The sequence below is a fragment of the Marmota monax genome, unplaced genomic scaffold, assembly GCF_021218885.2.
Source record: "Marmota monax isolate L192 unplaced genomic scaffold, Marmota_monax_Labrador192_F-V1.1 WCK01_AAM20220418_F8-fsc00002, whole genome shotgun sequence".
Lineage (NCBI taxonomy): Eukaryota > Metazoa > Chordata > Mammalia > Rodentia > Sciuridae > Marmota > Marmota monax.
In genome coordinates this window covers 28,641,052-28,667,537 of record NW_026693571.1, presented here as the reverse complement: position 1 = coordinate 28,667,537, position 26,486 = coordinate 28,641,052, and the positions used below count along the sequence as shown (strand labels likewise).

The 26,486-nt window shown below is 38.4% G+C and overlaps 1 protein-coding gene and 1 long non-coding RNA gene across 12 annotated transcripts in view; one reads left to right on the top strand and one right to left on the bottom strand.

Annotated features, from left to right (window-relative positions):
* Window positions 1-5,296: 5,296 nt before the first annotated feature.
* LOC124102597 (uncharacterized) overlaps window positions 5,297-26,486 on the bottom strand; it is a 59,619-nt gene continuing 38,429 nt past the window's right edge. For 6 of the 9 annotated variants that reach the window (XR_009228160.1, XR_009228162.1, XR_009228161.1 and 3 more), the window contains 5 exons: window positions 25,904-26,111; window positions 22,217-25,214; window positions 7,268-9,360; window positions 6,453-6,611; window positions 5,297-5,975 (listed from right to left, as the gene is read on the bottom strand). This is a non-coding gene — a long non-coding RNA (uncharacterized LOC124102597). The remainder of the gene's footprint in view (window positions 5,976-6,452; window positions 6,612-7,267; window positions 9,361-22,216; window positions 25,215-25,903; window positions 26,112-26,486) is intronic. The other 3 variants (XR_009228164.1, XR_009228168.1, XR_009228163.1) reach the window with 3 other exon arrangements.
* LOC124102595 (broad substrate specificity ATP-binding cassette transporter ABCG2) overlaps window positions 13,462-26,486 on the top strand; it is a 74,521-nt gene continuing 61,496 nt past the window's right edge. For 2 of the 3 annotated variants that reach the window (XR_006854923.2, XR_006854922.2), the window contains exon 1: window positions 13,462-13,707. The gene's annotated coding sequence lies outside the window, so the exon portion shown is untranslated. The remainder of the gene's footprint in view (window positions 13,708-26,486) is intronic. The other variant, XR_006854921.2, reaches the window with a different exon arrangement.

The window sequence follows — 26,486 nt, the reverse complement described above, 5'->3', positions numbered from 1 at the left end:
AACAATGTCCAAAACTTATATGGAATTAGTGCTAATATGATGCAAGGAACTTATACACACAAATGACTTTGATCCAATTGACAAACAGGAAGTGAACAAAAACATGCTTATTTCCCATTACCTCAAAACAGATTATTTTAACAGTTTGAGTAGGCAGTTTTAAAAATGGAAAACTCAGGTGCTTAACAATCTCATAAGGGACTGTTCACCCTTTTAGGAATCAAAAATGCAAAATAAAATGAGTCTCATGTTGGCACCATTCCTTTAACAGATGAAGAAGCTGGAAGGCACCAGTGCTGCTGAGGAGTCCTTGTGTGTGTGCTGGGATTTTAGACAGGGCAGTCACTCTGGAGGGCAGCCTGAGAGTTCTGGAAAAAGTCTTTATACACTGGGGTTCCAGCACTCAACACCTATTATATGCCCACAGAGGAAGCCATGAAAAGTCAACAAGGGAATGATGTATGGAGTCAACTGTTCACTGCAAACTTCCTGTCAAATTTCCTGTCAAAAATAATGAAAGTAAGAAGATAACCGATCCCATTTTTCAAAGCACAGTCATTTGTTGCTTAACAATAGGGTACTGTCTGAGAAACACATCATTGGGTGCTTTCATGGTGGTGTAAACATCATAGTGTGCACTTTCTCAGCCCAAGATGCTACAGCCTATCACACACACCTAGGCTGTGTGGCTATCCCTAGGTTACACACATTACAGCATGCTACTGAATATTGTAGGCATTTGTAGCACAATGATATTTTTGTATCTAAACATATATAGACACAGAAAAGATACAGGGAAAATAGGGCATAGGGGATAATAATGGTACATCTGTACAGGGCACGCCCCATCAATGGAGCTCACAGGGCCAGGAATTGCTCTGGGCAAGTCAATGAGTGATGAGCAGATGTGAAGGAGCCCCAGGACATCAGTGAGCACTGCTGTAGGTTTTGTAAACACAGTGCACTTAGGCTACACAGAATATATAAAGAAACAAACTTTTCTTCCTTCAATAATAAATTAATAGCTTATTGTAGCATTTTTACTTTATGAACTTTCAAAAATATTGGTTACTTGACTCTTGTAAAAACATAAATTTAGAGCCCAAACTTACTGTTTAGCTCTGCAAAAAATTTTCTTTCTTTATATCACTGAACTTTGCTGTTCATTGAGATTGGGCTACTGTATCACTCTGTTTTGCTGTCTCTGCCACACAAGATGCTTTTTATATAACATAAATATCTTTTCTGACTTTTTTGAAACTTCTTTATTTTGGGAGTTCAACTGTACTTTAATATGTGTGGTAGGAACATTTGTTCCTTCTTAGAATTTGTTGACCTTTTAAAATCTGTGAACAATCACGTTTGACGATTTGGGGAAAACATGTTTTTGTCATTTAATATGAATTATAAATTTCTAACTAATTTTATATGAAGACAGCACATGTTCTAATAATGTAAAATACTATCATATTAATATAATCTGTAGTAATTAGCAAAATTAAGATCTCATGGCAGCTTTATAATATGAAGTAAAAAATATACATGTGTTTGTAATATATATATATATATATATATATATATATATATATATATATATATATTTAAGACTGTTAGAAGACTTTTAAGTAAATATTTAGTTTTCATTTGACACTATCAGTACCTTTTATTGGCCTTTCAAATTTGAAATCAGAAACACATTCCTTGTGTTCATTCAACAGACTTATTTGTTGAGCAAGTCCCTGTGCTAAGTACCATACCATCTTTTTCTATTTGTAAGAAATTTCAAATTTAATATGTTTTTGTACATATATCTTCTTGTTTTGTCCACAGAATCTTCTGAGGTAATTAAGGTAAATATTCATTTTCTCAATGTACAAATAAGAAAAGAAAGTCTTCAGAAAAGCGGGCTCATGCACTAGGTGTCTGGTTGGGGTCACATGACTAGAGTGGAGACTGAAGATTGGAATCTCAACCAGAAGACCAGAGAATAGTAGAGTACTATTATCTGTCTACTTTCAGCTTCTCTTTGTGTTATGGGTGATCTCTAAAGAAGGTCATTTAGAATATCTCCTTATGGTATCATGTTCTGTGGAGAGCCATGTGTGGACTATACCAGCATTGCAGCCTAGTGAATAGGAGAATCTGGTGCTGGGATCTTCCAGTGGAAATTTCCTCTGGCCAAGGCCACCCAGATACATTGTGAGCCCTATTCAAGCTCTGCCTGGTCCTATACAGCACCGGAGATGGGGTGACCTGCTGCAAACACACAGCCTCTCAGAAATGGGTGTGACCTGCCAAGATGCCAACCAACCTGTGAACTGCAATACTTTACCTCTGAAACCTTATCCTGCCTTTGATGTATCCCCTTAAATAAACTACAGGAGCCATATTTTAATTGCCCATCCCCATCTCCTGTATGGACTGAATCTATCAGGGACCCTACTTTAAAACTATGTTTCTGACTCTGTGTCTTTTGTTCTTCACTGATTATTTTTGACTTATTTTCTCCATGGCTCACAATCTCCTGGTCTGGAAGAAGGACTCCTGGAGAGGCGCTGGTAGCCTCCCCAAAATGTTCCTTGTATTATATGGGAATGGAATATCTGAAGTTAAAATTTGTGTGATTACCCCTAGTGGACATTGAAGGCATCTTGCCCTAACCCTTTGTGCCACAGCACTTCAGTGTGTGTCTACTAAGTTCCAGCAACCTGTGCCTGCAGCTCTTTCCTTGATCAGAAACCAGCAAGAGTTGTCCTATCTACTAGAAGGGATAGGGAATTATTATCATTCACCCAGAGTAGCTTTCCATACAAAGTCCTATTCCTTAGGTGGGTGAAGTCTGATGGTATGTTCTGCACTGTTTGCCAGTCTCACCAAAAATCTATGGCTCCAGCAGCCTATACTTCAGCCAGCTTGATACATGTCCTTTACTGACACTTAAATGCTCCTGTCCATCCCACTCTACTGTTCCCATTGCCTCCACCTCCCAAATTAGCCACCTGCCCTGCCTGGAATCCTTGTCTGGGACTATACTTCAGCAGGACCTAAAAAATAAGACACCATGCATGGCAGCCCTGTGTATAAAGGTTAAATGGCTACCCAGGATGTTTGTATGTTTCTAATAAACATGGAGATGTGTCAGTTGTGTTGTTTGTGTACATAGAAAGAGAAGGTGTGTTTTTCACACTCTAAACCTTTAGTAAAAGTCTCCTGAAAAAAAAGACAAATGACCCAATAGTTTCTACTTGGAAAACAGAAATTCTTACATCTACTACTCTATCATCTGTATTAAGAAGTAAAGTGCTCCGTTCTACATAACTATGAAATTCTTGGTTGTTGATGGAGATTCATAAATGTAACATTTTAATTTATACACTCATATAGACAAGAAGATGATAGGAAAAAGATGGAGAGTAGCTTCTCCATGACTAAAGAGGAAAAGTGTATTGAACTTAAAGGTAGAAAGAAAGAATCTGGCAAAATTCTGCAAGTGAAATTTAAAAAAAAAAAAACAGTATAGTAAGTATCATGAAGACTTTCTAGTGGCCATAATCATCATATAGCACATGGTCAATTCATACAGATGCCATGAAAAGGCTACACTTTAAATTGAAGTTTGTTTACATTTTTACCGATGTGGTACACATACTAAATATGTTCACTCTATACCACTGGAATGCAAATCAGTGCCAAGGAATCAAGAACTTTATGAAATGCCTTTATACAAAATTAAAGATAGAGATGAAACCATGGGGAGAGATGTTAAAAAAACTTAGTATGTTTCATTTCTATATAAGCTAAGCTGGAAAGATCCCTGTGCTCCCCTTTCCAGTAGAGATCATTGTTGACATATGTTACCACTTAAATGAACCACTTGTCAATGTAAGCACAGCATTTGAAAAGGGAAGCTTTCTTCTATTGGTTATTCAACAACTCTGTGGTTTCTCTTGCTTGTCCCATTAGCTCCCACTCTGTCACTTTAGTGAACAGTTTTTTTAAAAAAATAACATTCTTATTTGTATTGAGAAATAGATTTCCCTCAGAAATTTAGGGAGACTCTCCACTAATGATAACAACTGCTACTAACTCAAATTTGGATAATATTTCCTGAGGATGGGTGAACTTCCAGCACAAAATTCCAACACAAAAGTCTCCTTTTCATTAAATTGAAGTTCATTTGAATTATAAAGTATAGTTTTGAAGTACCTGATCAGAATTTTTGAGAACTATATTCTTCAAATGTTACAAACCAAAGCTTTTTTTTAGTTTTATAATACTTTATTAACTTCAAACTTTCTTAATATCTTAGTTAACATAAATGTATTTGCTGAGATAAAACTTTTGAGTGCATATTGAAAAAAAGTAGTCAATGGGTCCTACTAGATAAGTTGTAACAGATGCAAAGAAATTGAGATACATGGGAAAGAGAAAATGCAGAAGTTTTACTACTAAGCAACCTACTGAAAAAGGAAAACTTAATGACAATGTAAGAATCCTTCTGATTTTATCATCTATGGTTAGAAGCACCATTTTATACTTCATCTTTGTTTGCTTTTTGAGCTCACTTCAAACAAGTATTAATATAATATAAAATTAAGATATAGTTAGTCCTGCAAGACTAACAAGTAAATATAGTACCTAACACTAATCTGAACATTATAAAAATAATAGAATAATGACTACATACACATTTTGTGGTTTGGAGCTCTTTTCTACTTGATTTTTGAGAAACGTTCACTCAAAGAAAGTAGTTGAAATAAAAACAGTCCTTTCTTAAAAGATAAACCATGTATTGCGCTCATGAGTTACTCCTGAAGGGAAAGGCAGGCTCTAGTTCCCTGCACACATTGGAAAATGGCAATACTGATTTTGTGGTTGGAAGTGAAACTCAGAAGCCCTCTGACAGGTCTCATCTAGCTTTAAAAGGCGACTTCATCATCAACTGAGAAGATGCAGGCAAAATGGCAATCGGACATACCACTCAGTACACTTTTCAAGGTTTTTTGTTTTATTTGTTGTTTTTTCCCTGAACTCAATTTCCATATCTGGATTTCCATATGAGAAAAAGAAAAAAATACTTTGATCCACCAGTAAAATTTATATAAAGTTTATATAAAATAAATAATGTTCAGAAGATAACAATCAGCCATAAAGAGGAGCATCATATATTAATCATAGTGTATAAATACTGCAATTGTTATGGTGCTTGGGACAGCTGCCTTCTTGTCCCTGAGGAATACAAACACCAATATACCATTATATTGTATGACAAAATGAAGGACCGGACACCAAGACCTGGAAGCAACACTTTATTAGTAGCCATAGCCCTGAGGGATAATTCCCAAAGTCTGAGCCCCAAGTACAGCAGGCTTTTACTTTTATACATAAGCAAGTTTGGTGTACATCAAGGCAAGGGAGTTGATGCAATTCTGTTGGAGTTGATGCAATTCTGTATTCTATATTACTTATATGGATACAAACACTCTGCTTGTCAGTAGCTAGGGACTCAGCTCAGACAATTTAGGGATTTTTACAACACTAAGCCTAAAGGGGGGTTGTTCTGTTCCCAGTATTTTGTTTCCTGCTTCTCCTACTGTGGTTACAAGTACTTGTTAGCTGCCGTAAACCTCTATGTTTAAATGTCAGTAAGTGGAGCTGCTATGTGTCAGCTTGCAAAACCACAGCCTGTCAGCTCCTAAACTGCTAAATTTTCCATTCTCTTCTACCACAATGCATGGATATTAGTGCATTGTGGTAGAAGAATGTATTCTTTCCGACTCCACCTTCTGTGCCATCTGTGGACAGGGAGGAGGAAGGGCAGGATCCTCTGGGGCGAGGCTGACATTGAGTCCCGCAGGTGTGCCTAGACTGTGACTTGTCTAGGAAGCTGCATCATCAGATTCCCAGCACTCCAGCTCTTTCTGCACCAGCATCTGTTCCCTGTGGATTTCACTGTCATGACCCAGCCTTTCATCCTAATAAGGGAAAAGAAACCAAGGTGTTGTTGGTGGGGTTATGCATACTCTGGCACATAGTAATATTTTTAGGACATTCAGGGGCCAAATAATCTGTTAGAGCAAATAATAGTAATTCTGGGTCACTGGAATAATTGTTCACTTAATTGTACCCTTCATTAAAGGCAGGGCCAGTGTGTGGGGTACCGAGTAACACCTCCAGATTCTCATTTGATCTGCGGTTATAGAGGCAGATAAGCATCTCAGGGGAAGGATTTTAAAATATGTCTACCCTGATGTTTTATAGAAACAAAGAGTGAATGTGTTTCAAAGAGAAAATTTTGAAAATGATGGTGAATATAAACAATGGTATGAATAAAGTACAATTTATTTTTCTCTTCTTCAATACTTCAACTAGAACACTGTATCATCAATGTATATTTTATTCAATAAAATGTTGTTCACCCATCAGGTATTTTCCAGCCCATGACCACTGACCTTGGCCTCTCCATCTAGCAGTCTCCCAAGCATATTGTTGAACTTGGACACCATTCTGCCAGTGAAGTGCTCCATGCAGTCCTCACATCTCTCTCACTGCAGGAAACCTCAGTCAAGAGGGCCAAAGCCACTGTGTGATTATCATTTCAGCCTAGTTAGCTTTAAAAATGGAAAAGCTGAGTTTTTCCTTAAACATTATGATGACCTGAACTGTCACATTTTTTTCCCCTTTTGCTGTGCTGGAAGGACACCCAGAGCCTCAGACATGCTGAGCAAGCACTCTGCCTTTGAGCTATTTCCCACCTAGAAACAATACATTCTAGATTTAGAACTTTTGCTAGTTTGGTTTTGGTACTAGGGATTGAACCTAGAGATACTTTATCACCGAGTCACATCTCCAGTCCTATTCATTTTTAATTTTGAGACAGAGTCTTGTTAAGTTGCTGATGCTGGCCTTGAACTTGTGATCCTCCTGCTTCAGCCTCCAGGATTACAACCATGTGCCACCACACCTTGCCAATTTTAGAAATTTTTCTAAAGGAAACTTTTGATGTATAAGTACTGTCTGCACATATTCACTAGAATGTTGCTTATTAATAGGGTATCCTTGACAAATGGCTACATTAAACAATCCATAGAAGATTGTTCATCTATGCAATGGAGTTCTAAGATAAGACTAGAAAGTATTTTGTGACAGAATATTTAATAAAATAGAATTTTGTTCATAATATATTAAGTAAGTGAAGCAGCTACAAAACACTGTACTGTGTTATTACCCACTATTTTTAAAAATAAAAATAAAAGAGTATAAGTACCTTAAAATGTGAAACAGCGACCATTTCTGAAATAGCAACACAAGAGCTCTGTAGATTCTCTCTCTGATGAAACAACTGTGTTAAAAATTACTTCTGACAACTCAAATGTAGGGGTTCTGTGTTTGGTATTGGGTCCCTGATGACTTCATGGCTGTGGCATGCTTAGTTTCTGTGCAAAGGCATAGGATGCCTGGTTGCTATGGTAATACCCTCCATGCTAGAGTCATATCAGTTTCCACCTTAATGGTAGGCACATAACTCCCAGGAATAAAGGAACTTGCTTTCTTGATAACTACAATGATTCACCAAGCTCCAGTGCTCCTGGATCTGCCCACCTAACAGTAACTTCAGGCAATGGACTTTCTTGAGAAAGCTCCTAACATTACATATTGTAACTGTGAAATGTAACTACAGAATAAGCAACCTTACTGATACTCTAAACAATAATGTGGTTATGATACTAATGACCTAATGTAACCTACTGGTATAAATAAATGTGGCCACTTGGACAAAGAGCCACTCTGCTATCTTCCCTGCCTCTACACCTTCCTTGACTCTGTCTCCTCTTTATTATTATTTCTTATACTCAAACAATTAAATGCTTTAGAAATTGTATTGCTTAAAGTCTGCCCTCTAACATTACTTAGTACAGAAATGTTTTGAAAAATTATTTCCAGATTTGTTGCCTCCTACTTCCTTAAATACTGCAATTCCTTTGTAACTTTGCTTATGATTAATACTCTAGGAGTGTGGGGCTCCAGGAGTTACCTTGATTTATATGAACCATGTGATGTCACATAGCTGTCATAGATGTGGGATGCAGTTCTAACAGCAACAGGGTCCATTGGTTCCATGCCATATGTATTCTGTAGGATTTTTATTTTACATGAAAACTCTTTCTGAAGCATACATGTATGTGACTTGAGAGGCAGGGGCAGAGTGGATTAGAGGGTTAGTATAAAAATTAAATAAGTTTTCTTGTATGAAGAAACCCTTCGAACAGGGTCTAACACATAGTAGCTTCTAAAGCATAAGCCATTATCATTAGAATTATTATGAGTGTTGTTGCTATGTCATTCAAAACATGTCCATGTAGTTCTTTTTTAATGCCTAATGTTTTCTCACACCCACTATATTTTATTAACTAATAATAGTGATTTGATAGGGACTTGATATAAATGCTTTGCAAATGCTGTGTTGGTTAGTTTTTCACCAAAATACATGACAAGAATAAAGGAGAAAAGATTTATTGTGGTTCATGGTTTCAGATGTCCTAGTTCATGATCAGATGACTATTGCAGAAATGTCATGCAAGTGCATGGCAGAGGAAAGCCACTCAGCTCATGGTAGCTGGAGAGCAGAGAGAGAGAGAGAGTTGGGAGGGTGGAGAGGAAGGGGCCAGGGAAAGATAATATATATGTTATTGCTTCAGATAATAAGTCTTTATTGAGTACCTGTAAAACATAGATACTGGAAAAGGGAGGAAAAACACTTAGAGGCAAATTATTCAGAGATAATCAGGTTTTACCTACTGAATGAATGAATGAGAGACTGTCTGTATCTTTCTGTATTGCAAAATACATATTCCTGCTGGGCGTGTTGGTGCACACCTGTAATCCCAGCGACTCGGGAGGCTGAGGCAGGAGGATCAGGAATTCAAAGCCAGCCTCAGCAAAAGCGAGGCATTAAGCAACTCAGTGAGACCCTGTCTCTACTTAAAATACAAAAGAGGGCTGGGGATATGGCTCAGTGGTCAAATGCCACTCAGCACAATCGCCAGTACCCACCACCTCCAAAAGGTCTCTATGTATTCTTCTCAACCAGATTATATGTGTTTTCAGTGCATGGTTTGTATTTGTTTATGCCCTTCATGTTGCCTAGTAAAATTATGTGCATCTAATAAAAGTCTTAGGCTTGTTGGTTGATTAACATTCCATTTAAAAAATTACACATAATTTAAGGAGGTATAATACCAGAAGGATAGAGGGAAATATAAGGGGCAAGAACTTCTTTGTGATAGGAGGCCTTGGAAAGTTCTTCCTTCATATCAAAATTATTGAAGGTATGGATTCCAAAGGGCACAAAAAAAATCCCTGCAAATAAACACATGTATTAATATAAACTTAAAATCATAAACATACATTTGAGAAGGATGAACTTTAAACCAGACAGAAAATTCTGAATAATTACATGGCAATTCTCTTAAAAAACAAAGATAGAACTCCTAAATGGGGCAGCATTCTCACTACTAGGAATATATACAAAGAAAATGAAAATCAGAACATTAAAGAGACCTCTGCACATCTGTGGATATTGCAGCACTATTTATAGTGGCTAAGATATGGAATCAACTAGTGTCCATCAACTGACGTTCCTTATTGCCTACGTGGCTTAAACAATATGATCCTCAGTTTTCTTCTCTATAAGATGGAATACTTAACTTCACCACAGTATTTTTTGGTGTGTAAATAGTAATAACTAAGATTCATATAGTACAAGGTGGGCCCTTAACAAATATCTAATAGCAGTGCTTCTTCTTTCCTAACTGGGCTGCCACAGCACATTTATTAGAAACATCAGCACTTTAACATGTACCGTCTTATGCTGGAATCTAATGATCATAGATTCAATGTGCTATCATTCCCATAATTAACTGATAAAAAGCTTCAAGGGCTATTTTTTCTCCAATGAATATTCATGGCACCTTTGTCTAGAATGAGAAACTGTATTTATGTGGATTTGTCTCTGTTTCTTCTATTCTGTACCATTGGTCTGTTTGGGTGTCAATATCATGTCTTTTTTTTTTTTTTAATTCTGGCTCTGTAGTACAGTTTAAGGTCTGGTGTTGAGATGCCTCCTGCTTCACTCTTTTTGCTAAGGATTACCTTGGCTATTCTGGGTCGTGTTTTTTTCCAAATGAATTTCATGATTGCTTTTTCTAGTTCTGTGAAGAATGTCACTGGGATTTTAATAGGAACTGCATTAAAACTGTATAATACTTTTGGTAGTATGACCACTTTAACTGCATTAATTCTGCCTATGCAAGAGCATGGGAGATCTTTCCATCTTCTAAGGTCCTCTTCAATTCTTTTTTTTAGTGTTCTGTAGTTTTCATTGTAGAGATCATTCACCTCTTTTGTTAGATTGATTCTCAAGTACTTTTTTTTTTGAGGCTTTTGTGAATGGGGTAGTTTTCCTAATTTCTCTTTCAGTGGATTCATCACTGATGTATAGGAACACATTTGATTTATGGGTATTGAGTTTATATCTTGTTACTTTGTGGAATTCAACAAATGATGTTGGAGAAACTAGAAATCCATATGTAGCAAAATGAAATTAAATACATCTCACCCTACATGAAACTCAACTCACAGTGGATCAAAGACTTAGGCACTAGAACAGAGACCCTGCACCTAATACACAAAAAAGTAGGCCCAAATCTCCACAGTGTTGGCTTAGGAACTGACTTCATTAACAAGACTCCTAAAACGCAAGAAATAAGATCAAGAATCAATAAATGAGACACATTCAAACTTAAAACCTTCTTCTGAGCAAAGGAAACAATTCATCACATGAAGAGAAAGTCCACAGAATGGGAGAAATTATTTACCACCTGCACCTCACATAGAGCATTAATCTACAGGATACATAAAAAAAAAAAAAAAACTCAAAAAACTTAACACCACACACAAAAAATAAATAAATAAACCCCACCAAATAATTTAGTCAATAAATGGGCTAAGGAAATGAACAAACACTTCACAGAAGAAGATATAAAAATCAATCAGCAAATATATGAAAAAATGTTTAACATATCAAGCAATTAGAGGAATGCAAATCAAAACTAAGATTTTTATCTCACTCCAGTCAGAATGGTAATTATCAAGAATATAAGCAACAATAAACGTTGGCAAGGATGTGGGGGAAAAATATTCATACATTGTTGGTGGGACTGCAAATTGGTACAAACATTATGAAAAGTGGTATGGAGATTGCTCAGAAAACTTGGAATGGAACCATCATTTGACCCAGCTATCCTACTCCTCAGTTTATACCTGAAGGACTGAAAATCAGCATAGTATAGTGATGTGGTCAGTTCAATGTTTATAGCAGCTCAATTCACAACAGCTAAACTGAGGAACCAAACTAGATGCCCTTCAACAGATGAATGGATAAAGAAAATTTGGTATCTATACACAATGGAATATTACCCAGCCTTAAAAAACAAAATTATGGCATTTGCAGGTAAATGGATGGAGTTGGAGAATATCATGCTAAGTGAAATAATACAATCCCAAAAAACCAAAGGCCGAATGTTTTCTCTGATATGCAGATGCTAATTCACAGTAAGAGGGTGGGGGTTAGGGACTAATAGAGGTATTTTTATTAGGCAGAAGAAAGTGAAGGGAGGGGAGGGGGTACGGGGATAGGAAGGGTATATCAATGAAGAGGACATTAAAACCCTTTGTGCATATATGATTTCAGGTCCTGCATAACTCTACATAATGTACAACCAGAAGAATGAGGTGTTATACTCCATTTATGCATGATGTGTCAAAATGTGTTCTATTGTAACATATGACTAATCAAAAAAATGTTTTTGAAAGCTTCAAGTGGAAGAAATACATCTTATATTTTTTGGGGGGGCTATACTGCTAAAACCCCAGCAATTTATTAATACTTACCTGAATCCATAATAATATTCAGGAATCAAAAAATACATACTAAACCTTATATTAAATTATACAATTAAATTATACAATGTAATAAATTCTCTATCATTTAGCCTTCTTTCCCCCTTAAAATATGTGAATAATTAAAATTACTTAAACAAATGAGTTGGCAGTAGTCATCTACACTTGTTGTGTTTAGCAGTTCATCTTAAGACAACAATTAACATCCACAATACTCACTACACGTATACTGCATCAGAGAAGTAGGAATGGCTTCCTAACCAGTTGTCCTTGAACCAAAGTACCATGAACAGTCTTCCTCAAATGTTACTTGACCTGCCACATCTCAAACTATATTTGACCTGATTTAAAATTCTAACCCATTCACATTTATGGAACAAGTACTAGACATGAAGCTGAACAAGATGTGACCTCTCCCTCCAAAAGAGAAACTTACAGTATTCCCAGGGAAAACGCTGCCTGCCCAGCAACCACCAAGGAGTGGACACAGATAGAATGCAGAGTCCTTATGTGATCCGGAGCCATTTAAGTAAACAAAGTTGACATGAAAGTGTAAGGTTGAGGCTCCAAAGCCAACTAAACAATTCAGTTGATTACTTTCAATTAATATGAAATTAGAATATACTTTGGGTGGATTGGCTACTATACACCATTCTGGGGTTTTAGCCTGTTGGTTTGTTGTTTTTAAGGGGAATTTTTAAAAATTAAAATTATTTAAAAATTTGGACTTGTAAATATGGTATAGTTACAGGTAAATATGTAAATTAAAGTGCTTTGGGTACTGATTTAAAAATGGATCTTTCTCATTTTCCTATTGTGCTTAAGAACCAATATACTGACTTTTGGTTTTGAAATTCTCAGAATCTGGCTTTTGTTGCTTCAGTGAAAGGGAAGCAACAACTTCCTTGGTGTCCAGCAGGTTCTCCAGCATTTTTCCAGCTTTGAAGAATGATTATTGTAACAGACCTTTTACCAGCAAACAGGAGCTCAGTGCTCTCTTGTACCATGTCTGGGTATCCCAGATGGCTTCGAGTGACAGTTTTGTACACTCTAGGAGTCAGTTACATCCTTAGTTCAAGGGGATGGCAATTCAACTGCCCTTCAATGACCCCTGGATTTGGAATCAGATGATTTGGCTCAGAGTTTGTTTACCCCAACCTGAATATCTGCCTCTGGGGTTCATGATTGTGGTTCTTGGTGTCTTGGGATACTGGACAGCTATTAACTCTCCTAAGATTGAATTCTGTTTTCTAGAAAAAGAGCATAATAATAACGACAGCTTTTGTGAAGCCCAATAATAGAAAAGTATGTTAAGACTGCTGCACACTATAAAATGCCATGGAAATGTGACAGTTACAGTTGTGTCTCTTCTTCATTCAGTCCATCACCCCCCACCCTACCCCCACGGCTGCTTCTGTGTGAATCACAGATCAATAGGTCCACCTCCTGTAAACTTTTCTTATCTGTAAAAAAAAAAAAAAACAGTGTTTTTGATTTGTCCCTGCGTGCTCTCTGTGACTGGGTTCTCAGTTCCTGGTGTTTATTGTGATCGTCCTTGGCTGCATTCGTCTTCTTCCTTCCGCCCGCCCAGACTGGGTAAAATCTTGCGGAGCAGACGCGTCGGGGAGACGCTTCCAGCGCCCTGATCAAGCACATTGGAGCCCCGCTCAGGGAAGCCTGGTCCGTTGGACCCAGCTCACAATCCCCAGCCCTAAGCGCAGCCTCCCTGTGCAGGAGCCACCCGCGGTGAGTGCTGGGGGTGGATGGGACGTGTGTGTGTGTGTGTGTGTGTGTGTGTGTGTGTGTGTGGTCGTCCTGGTCCCAGGAAGGCTCTGCCTCAGCTGCAGCTGTGTCCTGGGTCAGCAAACCGCATCCCCAGAGCACAGGAGGGAAGGGGAAACTGTCAGCCCTCTCCCCTGGGTAGGCATGAGACCTGAGACAGAAAGTGAATGCATCCAGCGCCCAAACCTAGGGAAACTGTATTGAGGCCTCTGCTAGAGCCAAAAGGGAGAGACAGCTCTGACCAACAGTGCTAGGCTGGCTCTTGGATCAGCAGCAACAACAAAAAGGGTAAAGTTTTTATTCATGTGTCAGGATTGCAGGGGTGGGCTTTATAGAGTCTAAAAATTCTCCCTTATTTTGGGCACAGTTTCAAAAGGTGTTTTCATTTGCACACACTGTGGCCTTGGGGCGGGAGCTTTTGCAGTCCTCTTTATTGGACTCACTCATGTATAAACATCCTTGCCCAGGGTAAGAGTGAGCTGCTGTCTCTGCTAAAACAAGATAGGTGCGGGTGGAAGAAAGCATGAATCTCTGGAGTATCACGTTAAAGATCCCAGGAATTCGCCTTTAGCCAGGAATTTGTGGGATGTCCCAACAGTTTTAATACTGAAAGCTCAGTTCTTGTCTCTGTTGCTAATCCAATAATGAGGAAAGAGTTTTGAGAAAAAGGTAAAAGTTGTATTGATCTGCTAGCAATGGAGAAACGGGGACTACTGTCCCAGAGGCTGGGATTCTCCCTGCCAGGGATAAAACCAGGCTTTTAAAAGAGGAACAAGGATAGGGCAGAGGGGTGGGAGGGGAAGGGATGAGGCACGGGGTTATTAATGATGGTGGGATGTGATGATCATTATTATCCAAAGTACAGGTATGCAGACACGAATTGGTGTGAATATACTATGTATACAACCAGAGATATGAAAAATTGTGCTCTATATGTGTTATAAGAATTGGAATGCATTCTTCTGTAATATATAAATTAAAAAAAAAAACTCAAAAATCTTTTTCTTAGTAGAACTTTACAGCAAGGAAAAAATCACCCCTGAAAAGTCCATGGCTTAACTTCTATGACATCCATAACTGAGGGTATGCAGGCTATTACTTGCCAAAGAGGACTCCTCTGAGGATAGACATTCTCCGGACTGGAAGAGACTATGTTACGTATACTTATGACCATTTGACCAGTGTTTACACACTCTAAGTCTCTTATTTCTCTCTCTCTCTCTCTCTCTCTCTCTCTCTCTCTCTCTCTCTCTCTCTCACACACACACACACACACACACACAGAGAAATATATAATAATGAGAGGTATTAGAATCTGCTAGTGAAAGATGGGCTAAAAGTACAGGAAAATATAAGAACATAAGTCAAACTTGGACATAAGTTGTGATGGAAAAGGAAAGCATATTTAAAAAAAAAAAGAAGAAGAAAAAGGGCTGGGATCCAAATATTAACAAATATTAAAATGAGTGATCAGTGCAGTCCTCAAGACAGTTAATGCTCCAGTTCCCATTTTTACAGTTTATTCATGTTTTTACTTCTCATTTTTACTGTTTATTCACATGGGAAGTGATATTTCTTTAGTCAAAGAAGGACACGATAGCTTATTAGGGTATTGGAACAGTCTTAGTCTCCTTTTCTATACTTTTAGGAAAGGGGGATGGAGAAGAAGAAGTAAGGAAAGAAATACATGTCTGTTTTAAAACAACCCACCTGAGGTTGGGCAGCAAAGTTTGTTCTCAAAGCATAAAATGGAATCCTGTTACATTTCCCTATTGTCAATTTTTATCCTCCATTTCTATGGAAAATGGGTGATAACATCTCCTAGCTATTTCCTGCTGAAAATAGATGATAAAGGGGATCCTTAGAATGGAAGTCTTTTTGCCTATTATTGTCATTTTTTCCTTCTGGGCTTTTACAAGAAGGGATACAGCCCTGTTTCCACCCTTGGTGGGGACCTAAAGGAAGCATACTCACATAGAACAGTTAATATTTGTCTGATATGTTGTACATAGTGTTCTAATCTAGTTTTTTTCTTCAATAGCCATGTTTGCCCTTCTCCCTTTGGGGTTCTAGGAAGGGTCTCCCGTACAGTATTTGATAGGGGCTCATTTTAAGTCTGCTTAAGTGGACCACTCTAGTCGAAGGGAATAATTGGTAATACCTTATCCCACTGCAAATGAGTCCTTGATGTAATTTAGTCACCATTTCTTTAAGGTCTGATTCATCTTTTCCATTTTTCCTGTAGATTGGGGTCTTCAGGATACAAGCAGCTTCTATTGGATATCCTATGTTTTGCTCACTTATTGTGATACTTTGTAATGGAAGATAGTCATTTGTCAGTCTGTACCCAGGAGAGGAATCCATGTCTTGGGGCTGGCTCATTTAAGATGGCTTTTGTAATTTCCTTAGATTTTCTTTTGCTAGTAGGATAAGCCTCAACCCACCCTGAGAAGATGTCTACCAGTATCAGCAAATAGCTCAAGTTTCCCATGGCATGGGATATTTGGGTTATATCTCATTTCTACAGCATTCTGTGTCTTTTACAGTTGGCTACCTTTCACAGTGTTTTGTGTATATAGGACATAGTTTTGAGTCATCTGTGATAGTCTGTTGGAAGCATGGCCTTTGCATGTTTGACAAGGCGTCCCTCCCATAGAGAGTTCTTGTTGGTGTTTTACCAAAGGCAAGACCAGTGCTTCAGGCAAGAGAATGAGCCCATGGGAATTCTGTTTTCACTTTGTACTGTTATCCCAGAAGTCAGAACTCCACTCTATGGCCCATTTCTCATCTTTGTCAGTATAATGAGGTTTGTATTGGTCTAATTCAATCTGTGGTATTAGGGTCTTGTAAACATTTTTTCTTTTTTGGTATGGTCCTTTTGGCTACCCTATCAGCAGCCTAATTTTCCCTGGCCACATAAGTATCTGTCTTCTTATGACTAGGACAGTGTATGATTGTCAACTCCCCTGGTTCGGTCACAACCTATATCCATGTCAATATTTTAAGGTATTTGTTTTCAAAGGGGACGAACCCTCTTTCTTTCCAAAGAGCTTCATGTGCATGTACTATCCTGAAAATATTTTGAGTTAGCATAAATGTTTACCTTTTTCCCTTTGTACAATCCAAGAGCTCTTATCAGAGCAGTTAGGCTATATGGGTTGATATTTCCAGAGGCAGTCTTGGATTCCTATACCTATTATTTTGTGACCACCTTGTATCCAGTTATCTGTTGGCTATTATCCACAAAGTTGATCCTCTCAGTGAAAAAGTTCCAGTCCATCCAGCCCTTGATAGGCTAGTCACCAGGACTTGGTGAGGATCAGGAGGCTGAGGCAGAAAGATTGTGAATTTAAAGCCAACCTCAGCAAAAGCGAGGCACTAAACAACTCAATGAGACCCTGTCTCTACATAAAATAGGGCTGGGAATGTGGTTCAGTGATCAAATACCCCTGAGATCAATCCCCAGTACCCACCCAAAAATCTGACTCTTTTCAGTGGACTTCTTATATTCACACAAGGCAAGGTGGTCTAGTAAAAGAACCATAGCGTTAGAAAGGCAGTGTTCACAGTCAGGGTTGGCTATAAATAGGTCACCCACTTATGAAAGGATCTCTTGATCTAGCCATAACTCTCACAAGGTCTTTTGCTGGACTCTCCTTATACAAAGTGTGAGAGTTTGGGGCTGGGGATGTGGCTCAAGCGGTAGCGTGCTTGCCTGGCATGTGTGTGGCCCAGGTTCGATCCTCAGCACCACATACAAACAAAGATGTTATGTCCGCCGAAAAAAACTAAAAAATAAATATTAAAATTCTCTCTCTCTCTCTCTCTCTCTCTCTCTTTAAAAACAAAAAAAAAAAAAACCAACAAAGTGTGAGAATTTTTAAATCTCGGAGGTAGGATAGTCCAGCAACACTGTGTGGTTACTTTGGTTTTGGGGTCCTACCTCTCAAAAGCAAATGGTAATTGGGACTTGCTTTCCAGTAGAATGGAGAAGAATCCTCCTTATAAGTCCAGCACTGAACCAATCATAGTCACCTGGAATTACTGTCTGCAGGGTGTAGGCATTTGGCACTGTGGGGTGAATGTTCTGGGCATTATTACTTATAGCTTCCAAGTCTTATATACTTCAATACTCATCAGTGTGAGGTTTGTTAACAACCAGGATTAGAGTATTATAGGGGATCTGGCAAAGCTGATTCCTTGTTTAAAAAATTTGTCTTAGAAGAGGCTGGATCCTCTTAAAAGGAATATTGTTTCTTACTGTAGCAGGTTACTCCCTCCATCTTGATTGGGATAGTGTTGATCTGCCTTCCTGGGGTCCTGTTAGCCCATATGGCCTTACTCATTTTTTTTTAAACAAACCTTCAGCAAAGTGAGCTCAGTTTCTTTTCCTGGTTTGGTTGGCAAGTGAAAGCTGGAACTGGAGTGTGTTATTCAGTGGCACTTGCAAATGGAGTCACTGCTTTTTGGGTGAGGTTTTTGAGCATTTAATCTCCACAACAAATCTCCTTCCAGGAGAGGAATTGGACAGTCTAGCATGTGTAAAAATCTATGCCTCAAATTCTGTTCTCCCAGCTTTTATTCAAAGGGTTGGAGCAGTGGAGGCTGTTGAGTCTGAGTTGTCACTCCTATCATGGCCATAAAGAAGTATATATACTTCAGTTGAGTCCTTACTATTAACTGTATCAGGGCTCCTATGGGGCCCTTTGGCTCATCTCACAGCCATTGTATTTTGCCCTCTGGTTAGTGCCAGCCTTCTCAGTGCCCAGGCTCATTTCCAAGATTGCCTGATCACTTTTCTTAACCAAGAATTGCAAAGCCTAATGAAAAACACTGAAATTTTTGATCTCTAACTTCCATTTTATTCTCCTGTTTTTAAAAATGCACATACTGCTGATCTCCCTGTGCACTTATGCCAAAGGGTGCATCATTGCAAGAATTGCTTTGCCTCAGCATGGGATGTCCTGTCCAATTTTAAAAGGAAGGTCATTTTTGTCCTTGGGTTATAATCTAGCAGTGTCAAGAGGAGGGGACTTACTGCTGTCGAGTCCTTTTCAAAGTGTGGGCCTTCCCTGTGTGCAAAGAAGGGCACAGAAATTGGAACCAGTGCCAGACCAGGCAGCACAGGATTAAAATTAAGATAAAAAGTGTTTAAATAATTCTCAACTTTTTCTTCAGGTGTTTTGCTAGCCTAACACACCAGAAGTGGTGACATTTTTGGGCACCATTTACTTAGTTTCTGTCTGTTCAAACTTCTTATCATGTAACTGCATAAATGCCAACACATAAAAAAAAAATTCTTCCATGTATCTGTTCTCTGACATGCCAACCTCAATTGTGAGATTGTATAATTCAGAATATCATCCAATGGCCAGAATGTGTTACAGTGAATCACCATCTTTTTTTTCTTAATTATAGGCTTACAGCTATGCAGGACCCATTCACCCAAGATCTACTGGCAGGGATTGATGCAGCATAGCTCATGTGTTAAAGGGCCAACAACAGATGAAAACAAAGCAAAACACATGCACACACACACACACACACACACAGACACACACAAAAAAAAAACTAGAGGGAATTCCCAAAACCAAGACTGACTGACATATGGGAATACAGAGACCGGGTGGGGGAAAATCTCTAGGTTCTATAATTCTACTTAATCATGATTCCTAAACCAGTGGTGCCACAAATATTTCCACAAGGAAGAACCATATGTTCCTATGAAGGGAAATCATATGTTCCCATGAAGGGGAACTAGATGTGTGGAATCGAATGTCTCAGCATGCACACTTGAAACTTGGCCAAGTTATTGACTTTATTATATTTAGTTTTCTTTTTCTCAAAGTATACCAAATAGTGGAGTGAGTCATACACACTCAGGGAGGAAAAAGCAGGAGTTTTCTTAAGCAAAGGGAGCCTCAGCAGAAATATACCTAAGTCATTTCTAATTTTTGCAGAATAGCACCTCTCTCAAAATGGTATGACTTGGGCAAACTCACCCCATCTCCAATGTCTCAAGTGGTTGGCTGTCAACAAGTTCATCAGCCACCCTATATCTTCAACATGGAAAGGGGATTTCTTGTAGTGCCAGACCTGTCCAGGGAGGCTGGAGTGGGGGCTACTCTTGGGCCCACTTTGGGGACCAATTTGATACCAAAATCTTGGGTTTTTTTTCTCCATTGCCAATCCAATAATGAGGACAAAGTTATGAGGAAACAGTAAAAAGGGTTTTTCTTTTCTTTTTTCCTTTAATTTAATTTTTTTTGGTATTAGAGAGTGAACCCAGGGCACTTAACTACTGAACAATATCCCCATCACTCCCTGCCCCTTTGTGTATTTTATTTAGAAACAGTGTCTCACTGAATTGCTTAGGACCTCAGTAAGTTGCTGGGGCTGGCTTTGAACTCGAAATCCTCCTGCCTCAGGCTCCCAAGCCACTGAGATTATAGGTATGTGCCACTGTGCCTGGCTAGTAAAATGTTTTATTGATTTTCGAGCAAAGGGGAAATAGGAGACTACTGTGATTCTCCCTGTCTGTGATTCAGAACTGGGATCTAAATGTTATCTGTAGATATAATTAATTAGTGTCTATAAGGAGTCCTTGATGGAGTCATTGCTCCAGTTCCCAGGTTTAGAGTTTCCTTATTCATGTGGGCAGTTGTATTTTTTGGAGCAGTGAAGGACATGATAACCTGGGATGGGAAGATAATGTTAGTCATTTTCCTCCTGCTATTAGGAACGGAGAGAAGGGGAAGAAACAGAAACAGAAAATAAAAGGGGAAAAAAAAAAAAAACAATGTCAGTTTTAAAATAAACCACCTGGTTTGCACTCAAAGCACAAAGTAGACATTATTACAATTTCATTCATTATGTAGTTTATCCATGGAGATATGGTGACAGCATCTTTTGTTTGCTTGTTGTTATTGTAGTTGTAATACTGGGGATTGAACCCAGAGCCTCCTATGTGCTAGGTAAGCACTCTAATACTGATCTATATTCTCAGTCCTGCCTCTAGATTTTGAGATCATGATTGTTTGAAAGTGTGAGAGAGTAGCAAAGAACACATATCATATACCATATTCTTAATGGATGACAGGTTAAAGTTAAGGTCCTAGAAATGTGTCTGGCTTTTTTTTTTTTTTTTTCGTGTGTGTGTGTGTGTGTGTGGATAAGATTGACTGTTTAACTTTTCTTCTCAGAGATTTTACTCCCTTTATCTTAAGGAGTGCGATGTTTTGATGGGGGTCCCTAATCGCCTCAAGGACCTTTGGGAAGGAGGCAGCCTGGAAAGAATCCAGGAGCACTTGGGCAAAGTGCTTATGTTCCACAGCCCAGAACTTTGAGGTCATTATTGAGTGAAAACTGCTGCTTTGTGAGGTATTTGGACGATTCACCTGGCTCCTCTCAACCTTTATATCAAGAACTATGAATACTGTGTCTCAGAGCACATGCACCCAAGACTGGAGCCTTGGTCACTGAGCTTTGAATAAAGTGAGTGAGGAAATTTGTGTGGCAGGAAAATTGTGTGGTACTGTGGTACATTTTATTAGAAAATAGCACACTCCTCAAGTGAGATGACTAAATTTTTGTTATTGGAGTCCTAGTCCAGATAATTGACTATGTGGGTCCTAACAAATCAGGTCTGGGTACTTGGCCCATAAACCAAAGGAAAGGAATAATGGTGCAAAGCAGGAAAGGAACTTTAATTAGTACCACTAGATGTGTTTAGCCATATCTTTGGGTCTGCTGACATGGGTTTCTAGATTATATAGAAGAAGGTAACCAGAAATATGCATCATCTAGTAATCTTAGTTAAACTGAGTAAATTGATTATTATCTCCGGGTTGGTGGACTGGCCTTGTCTAAGATAAGAAAGTTGCCCTTGTCTAGGGGCTAGTTTCCACTCATAAGAGGTTTATTGATCAGATCTCTTGTTCCCTAAAACCAAGGTGACTGACTCAGAGCAAAATACACAGGTTACAAATATAGACAGAGATTCCAAGTTGTTGTTGTTGTTGTTTTAAAAATCCTGCTTTTATTTGCCTATTGCACATTTGTGGGCCTAAGGGAAGAGTCTAAGTCCTCGTTACATTTATCAGCCATGGTAGTTTCATTTGAAAAAGAGTATGAAACACCAACTGATAATTCAGAGTAGTTTCTTCAGAAAATGAAGTGGTGGTGCATCTGATTCCAGGTATTATAGTGGTTATGGGCAGGCTTGTTAAGATAAACCTGGTGCTGTCTCCAAATATGTGAACATAAACATAGAGTTGATACGGGACGGATGAAAACTTACTAAATATGAAATTACTGTAAGTGGAGGATGAGCTTGTTAATATTACTATTTAAAAGGCATTGACAAATATCACCAGCTAGCCAGGCTGGCAACCTATGCTGGGTTCACAAAATCTGGCTACATCATCAATAACTGAGAAAACAGCAAAGAAAGCGTGCAAGCACACAGAAATACCCTTTCAAAGTCCAGACGGCTCTTGATCTTAGGGGTCTGTGGGAAAAAGACAGCTTACACCTGGATTCTTTATTTTTTATGGAAGGGGTGCGGTGCACACAAAGGGAGGTTCCATGGAGTGTTCATACCAAAGGGGTCAGGTTCAGGAAGTTGAATCTACCTTCATGATGCCCTGTGGTCAGTAGCTTGATTGACATCTTGGCAAGTCACGCTTATCTCAGGTGCTGTGTGGAAACAGGCAGAACGAGAGGAAACTGCACACGTGTGTTGCATGGCCCAAAGAGCACGCAACACCAGGTCAGTCCTCCCATATGTTCAAATGAACATAGCTCACACACACAGCCCATGGCTGACTCACGACAGACAAACATATTTTATTTCTTGTTTCTAGGATGTAATATTTGTCCACAAGCTTGGTTGGTTTGCTAAAAAGGTCTGCAGCTCCCTTTTGTAATTTTAATGTCAATGGGTGAACTTTAATAATAACTTTAAAAATTAACCACTTGTTAAAATACGGGTTAAAAATAATATTGAGAATGTTCAAATAATACAAAAAGATATTATATACCAAAAATTAATTTGCAATTCTTATTAATTAAAAATATTTATATCTATAACATTGCCCAATTTTCTTTTCTTATATGATTGTAGAAATGTGAATGCTCACTTATTTTTTTCAGAAAATCATACAGATTTTACTATAAATGTTCATTGAGCGTCTAAAGTCAGGATCCTGGACTTTATGCACTAGTTCCTTTAGGAAACACATTCTTTTACATAAGATTTATTACAATATACACACATGCAAAATCTATTTCAGCATTTATATCTCATGAAGCACCCATGAAACATTTGAAGTGAGCTGAAATATGATGTCAAAATAAAATACAACCTAGAGTGGAAAGATGTCATGAGGGAGCACATTGGAATGGACACGGGCAGACACAAGGCCCTTTTGCACTTAAGTTTCATCCTGGAGGTCATAATAAAAGGTAATGATCAGTTACACTATTCAGTTACAATAAAGGGGAAGCATGCTGACTCTTTAGAGCAGCTTCCCCTGGCATTTACTTTTGAGGGAAATATCTTTTGTAAGTATCACACAGGGAGGCAGAGGAGACTGAGAAATGGCAATAGAGAGCACCCTCAGTGTGATCCATAATGCTTACAATAGCACATGTTCTATGTGCACTTCCTAGGGAGGATTGTTGTAGTTGTAGTTTTCCTTGTTCTACATCTTATGGATGCACATGAATGCTAAGACTCTGTGGCCCCATGTCCTTCTATTTGATGGCTGGGTCTTATTTGGGACAAACCTAGATTTTATGGAGGGCTAGATGGACTTTATGCTTTTAAATATTTTGTAAATATTTTCATCAAGATTTTTAATGCATATTTTTAAATGACACATACTAATTGAACATCTATCCTATGTTTGGTGTGGCATTGCAATGCAAGTTTGCAATGTGTAATGATAAGGTCTGGGTATCTTGCATATCTGGCAACTCAGACATTTTGTCTTCCATTTTTTATAGGAGTTTGGCAGTTCATAGCTACAGCCTGTATCAAGTGAGCTGATTTATACTGTATTTCTTTCTAAGGTAAAGTGATTAAAATATTTTGGTGAAAATTAAAGAGTCCAAAGGAATGTAGCACCCTTTCTATATCTATAGGTGGCATAGGCCTTGAGGAAACTGAAATTTGTCTTTTAGGGGGAAAAAAATCCATGTCAGCACACCTCAAGATGGGAAGCAAAAATTAATAATCTAGATGATTTGGCTGAATATATTCTTTTTCAATGATGCTTTATTGAGATAAAATTTATGCACCCAAAGATCCCACCCTCTGGTACACCTTGCTTGTAACTTAAGGTAGAGAAGAGAATAGATAGGAAAGTCAGAGGGAACAATAGAATACTGAGAAGGAAGAAGAAAACATCTCTCTTTCCCTAAAAAAAAAGTTGATAAAAACTAAAAATTCATTGATAAAAACTAAAAATAAGATCTTTGAGACCTTATAATTTTTACTGTGTAAAAACATATTCTACAAGCATTCTCAAGCTTGCACTAAGTTTACAGAAAGGCATATTAGTGCCACATGTATAGATGAGGAAGTTGAGAGTTCCCAATATCATTCAAAGCTGAGGCAGAGTAGAAACTGCAAAAAATAAATGAATGGATGGATGACTGAATCAAAAACTGGTCCAAATTTTATAAGTAAAATAGAAATGCCATATCTGTAGATGAGAAAGTTCATTTTATTTATCTGGAGCTACAAAACAGTCATTGTGTATTGATTTCAGGAAGCTAGAAATATGCCTTCCTCCAGGGAGATGTGCTCCATGTGCCTCACTGAATGCAACCTGAGGAAGCAGAGGCTCTCTCTGAGCAGTTGTCTCCCAGGGTCATATGTGCCTAGCATTGATTTCTGGTTCTGGCTAGGAGAAAAATTCAAGTGGCTTGAATTTGAAACAAAGCACAATTACCACCCATTCTCCCATATATTTTATGCAACAGATTTGGGGGGAAGATTAGCTCTTAGGCCAGAAAAAACTACAAAATATTAATAAGAGCAAAGCAATTAATTCTGTATAATTTGAACTAATAAATACAATCTGATTAGTTCTGTCATCTTTATCCAAAGAAAATCAACTTTTCTGTAAAAGCCAGTCCTGTTGACAGGTAACAGACAGACATGAGTGGTAGGAACATGAAGTTAAGGGGACAGTTCTACAAAGTAGGCCCAGTACACTACCCTCTACATGCTTTCTTTAAAAACAATTTACCACAGTTCTTCCTGACCTAATTCAGTAGTCTATGTTATATTCCTTAGCGAACAACTATATTGAGATATTCAAGCCCCAAAGTTTCCTTTCTGCTGATAAGGAGAACACAAGTTACCCTGTAGGAGAATTTTATGACCTTTAAACCGACCAGATTCGAGAATTCAGGGAAATCATCATCATCATCATCATCATCAAAGCCCCTATACATAAAATCTGTAAGAATAAATTCCAGTTAGAATGGTCAGCACAGGTGAAGGAACTTGAGTTACCTTGGGTCTTTTCCATGCACAGTGGGGACTTGGAAGTCTAGTGTAGTCCTGCCATCAGTCAGAGTCATGGTAGACCTGGGCAGGACTCTCTGGAAATTTCTTTGGGACCACCAATAAAACTGGAGAAAGGAGGTGTTTGCCATCCTCTCCTCTCTGAGTGGACCCACTCTCTCCTTGAAAGTAACCCCCTTTTCCCTTTGCTTTCCCTTCTAATAAACTCATGCCTTGTACTCTGAGTGACATGTCTGAAATCTTTCCAGCATGATTTGGAGAACTGGTAATCTAGGCTGTCTCAACTCAGCTGTGTCTTAGAGCCCTTGCTCTGTATCACTGTCAGATCTGCACTAGAGATTGCCTGTGCACTTTTCTTCTTATACAAATTAAGTTTGGTCACCATCTGGGTAGAAAGTTTAACCCATATTCCCAAACATCCCATATTCCAAAATATCTTTGGAATTTAGGTACATTTTATAGAATACTTTGAGTATGGTCTATAATACTTAATATTATTCCAACAATTTAATGCATATTTAGAGGTACTTTGTAAACTAAATCACAATGGTTATAGTACAACTGAATGAAAACCTTTAAAAAATATCCCATTTTGCTCATACCCTGTATTCACATCTTTACCTTAAATCTGTGTTGAAATGGGGAATGAATCAAAATCCTCTTTGCTGGTCCTTACACTGGCACTTGGACTTGCATTGCTCCACCAGGTGACCACCTCCGATGTCTGTTCAACATCCTCATTGGAGAGCCCTTTCCTGATGACCTGTCCTCTTGCTTTTTTTTTTTTTCCTCTCCATTGCACTGGTACTTTACATTTTTCACATGTAACCTTTAAAAAGACCAATATCAAGGAAATGTTCCTGATAACTTTTCTCCATGCTGTATTTCTTCAGACTGAGAGTAAAGGCTGAGAAGCTGCTCCCCCTATCTATTGGATTCCAAGTGGAAATTGTCCCCCTGTCCAGGTCTGTCCAGCCCAGGCTAACTAAATATGCATGTTTCCTGCTTTTACCTCACTTTGCTGTCTCTTCTCTTTGAAGAGCTCTCCTTACCCCAGAGGATCTATACATGGAAATGTGAAACAAAAAGTTCCTATATGTTCCTTTAGAGCTGGCTTTGAAAAGGACCAATTTTCCTGCCAGTTTCCTTTTCGATATTTATGGACTGTGACTAACAGTGCTACGTAGCTTCAGTGATTACTGGG